This window comes from Pinus tabuliformis, chromosome 5_1 (genome assembly GCF_031772625.1).
Source record: "Pinus tabuliformis cultivar Carrire ecotype Pingquan chromosome 5_1, CPIR1, whole genome shotgun sequence".
Lineage (NCBI taxonomy): Eukaryota > Viridiplantae > Streptophyta > Pinopsida > Pinales > Pinaceae > Pinus > Pinus tabuliformis.
In genome coordinates, this window is record NC_142305.1 from 510,527,474 (window position 1) to 510,533,729 (window position 6,256).

The window sequence follows — 6,256 nt, forward strand, 5'->3', positions numbered from 1 at the left end:
ATACATTATAGTCTGAGATAAATCATAATTTGCAGGAATTAAAGGAAGCATCACAGGGAAGGCTTTTCTGGAGGCTATAGAGTTCGACCTATTCATCAAGCATGAGATCAAGCACCTATTTCTCACCAAGCGTACTTTTTAAAAGTATATTGAGGTAGATGAGACTTACAAGAAGTTAATAAAGTTTTCTATCCCAAGTGAAGAGCATTGGGATAAATTATGTGAACTGATGGAGTAAAACAGTTTCACCTCCAACAACAAGACAATAAGACAACACTTCTTCTAGCCGAGTCATCAAAAGCCACCCTCAAGGATAGTGGCAATAGCCACAACAATTTCATATCTCCTATAGTTTTGTTCTATTTTTTAAAACATCTTTAAGATATTTTGTAATAAATCTTGATATTTTATGTCAAGATATTTAGATAGAATTTGTATAAATACTTCAGAATTCAAAGCATTGATGTTGGGATTCATACTGAGCGAGACTACCATTTATTGTAAAGTTGTTTACTAAGCTCAAGTGGCCATTTGCATTAATACAAGAAAAGTGTTATAGAATTCATGTGTCATAGCTGTGTGGTGAAGTTATTCATACTATAATCTTGTCTTTTCTTTGTTATCATATGTCTTTCATTTCTTTATAAGAAGATTAAGTACATAATTTGTTTCAACACACTTTGTTCTAGTTTAAAGCAATAATCAATGTTTTCCACTGAAGTTTAAATATATAATTCAAGTAACAAGTCTCTATATTTAAAGTGATTCTTAATCTTTTCTTCTTTCTCCATTTCATAAAATACAAAGATCCAACAACATGCTTATCTTTCCTTGTTATACTTAAGTTTGTTATTTCTGAAAATTGATCACTTTGAGCCCCTTTGACTCCATTTCCCAATGGATTTCCTTGTTGTTCCAACCAAACCATATAAAAAAACCAAACCCTAGAACTTTCACATCTAGCCTAAAATCCTACAAAGAAAACAAATATAAATCTAATAGAGAGATCCCTCTATGAGTTTAGAAGGGCTAGATTCTAAAATTAAACGTGATTTTGTGGTTACCTTTGCAATTCCTTTTACAACCTTAAGAAATTACATAGTTATAACTTCCTAGAAACCATATTGGGGACTTCGAACAAATCTGATTTGTATTAAATTTTTCCCTTGTAAAATTTTTGTTTCAGTACTTAAAGCTATTTCTAGGTTTTGTGGCTTAGAAATAGATTTTGATTTAAGGTTGTATTCCACTTCAAAATATGTATATATCTTATCTATGAATACTTTTTTTTTGTAAACTTGGTAGTACTTTCTCTATTTATATTAACTCGCAAAAATCAGGTTTTTCCATTTGTTCCAAGTGGCCTCAACCTACCCGTAGGAAACCAGGTTGGCCACTTGTCAACGTTAAAAGTTTTCCAAAATTTGTATAAGTCTTTCTCTATCAACTGAACAACATTTTCTATATCATATATACTGCAAATCAACTTTGAAAAATAAAAGCTAATCGTCATAAAACATAAACAAAATTTATCTGGATCGTTGTTTTACTCCTCGTTTGAGGAATTCACGGGGGCTGGGGCTTTAGCACTGGAACCCAGCATCTCACTTCTCCTCATATCCTGCAGAATTTTTTCAATCCTTCCCAATTCCAGGTTGTTTCGATATGTTTATATCTGAATTGCTGCTATCTCCCTGAGTAGCTCTGCTCTGATGAGATCTTTCTCTTTGGTGTCCTCTTGTGCCTCCTGACCTTTGTTTTCTACTTGTTCTTTGTTGAGAGTCATGGCTCGGGCCACTACATTCTTCATGACCTAGTATTGCTGGATCATTTGTCTGAAGAGGGTGTGCCGGCTGCGGGTGTTTCCCAGGTCTTGAACCATGTCTTCCCATTCTTCCATGGGAATGTCTTGGTTGGTAATATTGTCATTTAATTCTCGCTCCCAACCCGCTATTTGGGCTCTAACCTTAGGTGGGTTCCCTGCCATGTACGCATCAATGAGGGTCTTCATATGCTCTTGTCCCATCTTTCTACCTCTCTTGCGTTGTTCTCTACTGGTGCTTCCCACCCCCCGACTGTATTTTTACCTTCACCTATATTTCCCTTCTTAGTCACTTCTTTTCCATCTCTTCCCATTCTATCATTGTCGTGGTTGCCATTGCCTTCTCCCCATTCGCTTTCCTCTGTGTTCTTGCTTGCCTTGATTAAACCTAAAACATTACCATGAAAAGTATCAATATTCTGTTGGTATAACACCCAATCTATCTTACATTTAGTTGAGCCATGCTTGGTATCTCACTCAAGACCTGACGGCCTGAGTTTTCTTATCATTCCCCTCAGCTTTCCCCCTGCCATCTCTTGGGTTTTCTCTTTGTTGACCCTCAGTTCTTCTTTTCTCAGGTTAGTCTCTCCCTGTCGGCCTTCACACGAAAGGTTTGCCATAGACAACCTCTCGGGGAGACCACTAGGGGGGACTATGTCCCTGTTCTGGACACCGCGAGGTATTTTAACCATAGAAAGCCTACCAGGAGAACTATAGGGGAGGACCATGTCCCTGTTCTGGACTGCACAAGGTAATTTCATTCCCTTCTCGCTCTTCTCTACATTCTTTACTCTAATTGAACCTCTGGTTTTCCTCTCAGTTTTACTCATGAAATTCCAGGTAGGTTTCTCAGGGGCCGCGCTATCTCTTGTCTCATCTCGTGAGGTCTCCAGGGTGGATTCCTCCCTATTCCAGTTACCTACGACATCTCTTCCGAGCCTCAGGAGCCACCTGGCCGGAGTGGAATTCCTTAGACCTTCTCCCTTGCTAGGTTCGCTCTTCTCTCCCCAACTTCCCTCCTTCTCTCTGTATGCCTTCTTCAGGGCCGGAATTTTGACTCTTACTTCTCTCACTCTTTCGTCCTCACTCTCAACCCAGGTGGTGTTCCAGGAGATCCTGGTTTCAACTCTTTCAGAGTCCAGACCTTTCCCGGTCTCTTTCCCAAAGACTATTGAATTTGACATAACTATACTTCTGTGGTTTAGGAAATGGAGAAGAACATACCGTCTACCAGAGCTAGTGTTGCTGCTTTCCCCAGTCTGCATTGTCGTCCTGCGTCCACCACCTTTCTCTGCTCCTACTCTCGCTCTCACATTTTGCATGCAACTAACATCTATCTCTCTGCCCTTTTGTTTTACCTCCCTTTCCCTGCTACCTTTCGACGCACCTACCACCTATCCTTCTAATTTACTCGCCGCCCTTTTCCTCATTCCTTCACCTTATAATGATGGCCCTCCGTCCCTTCCTTCTCTGGCTCTCATTAACTCACGCATGCCTCCGACTGCTCCTGCTGTGAGTCCTTTTCCATTATCCTGCCACTTGTTGGCATCATTCTGCCCCCACTCTCCCGCTGACTCTTATGTCTTCCTCTCTGCCTTCCCTTCCTGGCTCCACCTGCCTCCTCTTGGGGCTTTCACCCTCCCTGCCCTGTCCTTCCTGTTGTCCTCTTCCTCCACATCCCGAAGAGATCTCTGTCCTTGTGCTCGTGTGGATGATATTTGACATCTCCACTTCCCATCACCGCTGGCCCACCTCCTCTTCTCTGCCACACCCCGATCGGGGGTTATCTATGAATACTTAATAGTAGATCTGGCTCCTAAAATAATTTATACTAGAGCTAATCCAGATCAAAATCCATTGAAAATTGTATATAATCCTGAAAAAAAGAAAAGTTTAGTTGAGAGCCAGGCAAGTAATAATCCTCTCCCTAGGGTTATTTCTCTGCATAAAGGCTTTGAAACAATAGAAGACATAGAAATTTATTTTCCATTTGAACATAGTCTCTTCCAAACTAAATCTTACAGTTTTGTAGTTGAAACAGTTTTTGATGAAAAAAATTTAAAACCCTACATTTTAGAGCATAAAACTGTGAAACCAGACTATGAGGATGTTGTCATCATACAATTTAACAAACTTGAAATCTGAACTAGATCAAGTTGTACAAAGTTCTCTTGAATCACCTAAATCCTCACATTCTTCTTCTATTGCTTCATCCCCAACCCCTCCATTAGTTCCACTTAGTTTTTCTATTTCATTTGAAATTCCGGTTGTTCATACTACTCCTTTACAAATTCCTACTATTTCTTCCCCTCTAGAGTTTCCTGTTGTTATAATTCCTTCTATTCCTACTGTACCTCTAATAATCACCCCCATTTTCACTACACCCATTTCATTCTCAACCACTAATACTTCTACATCAACAAAAAAAATTGTAATTATACCCCATTTCATACCTCAGAAACATTAGTAGGCACTGCCCATTTCATGATGGCCTCCATCTTGGAAGGTGTTGGCAGTGCTAGAAATATGTCAACCAAGGGCTCTCCCTGATGTGTTATCCCAATTAGACCTCACACCATTTGGAGTAGGAGCCCTATCCGGAATATCGACCCAGTTTCCATGTATTCTTATATATTTTCCTTGGCTCTAACTGACAGCAAGAGAGGAACATGTGGTGCCTTTGAAAAGCAAGAAGGTGTGCCTGGTGAGTGTTCAGTTGTAGGTGTGTCAAGGTTCTTATACTATGGATGGAAATAGTGAAGTGATCCTCTAAGAGAGAGGTAATAGTATCACCCAAGAAGAGACACACACAAACAAGAGGGATCCAGCGGAATAGTCCACAAAATATGTGACAGTCATTACAACCAATCAATGAGAAATATGTGTCTAGCATCCTGCTGAATAGTCCACAGGGATGGGATAGTAATAAAAACCATTACAACACATTCTCAATAAGATAAGTACTAAAATAACCAAAATAGCTCAACTACTTTAGCACAGATGAAAGAAAACATGAAATACAGACATCTGCATAATAATCTTACAAATATTCACAATCCTTGCATGAAGAATGTGTCAGCCACAAAGGCCTATGTTATTAAGTAGAAATTCCAAGACACATGTATACAATGAACATCACTAGCTCTAATAGTGGAGCATTGGAGCCACTCCTTTCTCCTCAAAAGAACCAGTTTGTCTCTCTAATTCCTTGAGGGAGGAGCCAAGGTGAAAAGTCCTTTGCTCTTATAATGAGGGTGTATATATAACAATTAGGAGGTGATGCTTCACTATCCTCATGACTCTTCATCCACCCTCATGATTGTTCGACTTCTTATCAATTTTCAATTTTACATGACTCTTCACATTCCATACATGTCCTTTGGAATTCCACTTTAAAATATAATTTGGAAACATAATTTACATCACTAACCGCAATGGTGTGGCATGTGACAACTCATGACATGACACTGTTGACATAAACTTCTTGTTGATGTGGCAATGTCAAGCCACTATTTCTACTATGTGTTGCAGGTCTTCCTGAGAATACTTTTCTTTTCACCTCCACATGGCTTAGTGATAAGGGATCTTCAATGATCTCAAGTCTTGAATGGAGATAGCAAACTGGTGTCCCTTTTCTTTCTCTTGATTGATCAGCTTGCGTAATCAGCTAAAATAATATCTAAGCATGTTGCAATCCTTCATCTCCTTCTTCATCATCTCGCCATGGCATGGTAAGGTACTTGTTCTTGAAATTCACTCATGATGAGACGACATCAGTCCCAAAACCCCCTAGTATAATATTGTGTACATTAATCCATTGACTGATCCGGAACTAAATGGAAGGCTGGGAAAAGGGATTAGTGACTGTGCATTTGTACAGTTCAAGAATTCAAGGGGAGCCTTGAGCCTTGAGACTGCACAGTGTGTAGTTCAGGCTGGGTTGAGGGGAAAAAATACATAGTTATGAAGGACATGATAAGGGGATGAACATTGGGAGAGAACACTGTGCAATTCTGAGAGACAAGAGAGGTTGGTCCATTACACAATTGCGTGGTTCAAGAACTCAAGTATTAGATTGAGGCTAGATATTACGTAGTGCGCAGTTGGGGCTAGGCTGGGAGAAGGAATCACACAATTCTGGGAGTAAAGATCAGGGCTTGAGCATATAAACTATAGAGTGTATTAGTCCTGGGAGGTAAGAACTACACATTGCTCAGTGCCAAGAGATAAGGTCACAACTAGAGGACTGAGATTGCACAGTGCACATTTTAGGGAGGTCGGGTGAAGCTAGGTTGCTTGGTCAACAAGATTTTCAGAAAATGCCTAAGTGTTGGATCAATGAGACTGGTGTGAACAATGATAAGACTTCGACTGTGATCACACACTTAGAATACTTGATGGCACAACAAAATCGATCATCTAGGACACATGACA

The 6,256-nt window shown here is 39.9% G+C and overlaps 1 pseudogene; it reads right to left on the reverse strand.

The window, feature by feature from the left end:
• Positions 1 to 3,087, reverse strand: part of LOC149165738 (uncharacterized) — a 70,728-nt pseudogene extending 67,641 nt beyond the window's left edge.
• Between the last annotated feature and the right edge of the window lie 3,169 nt (positions 3,088 to 6,256).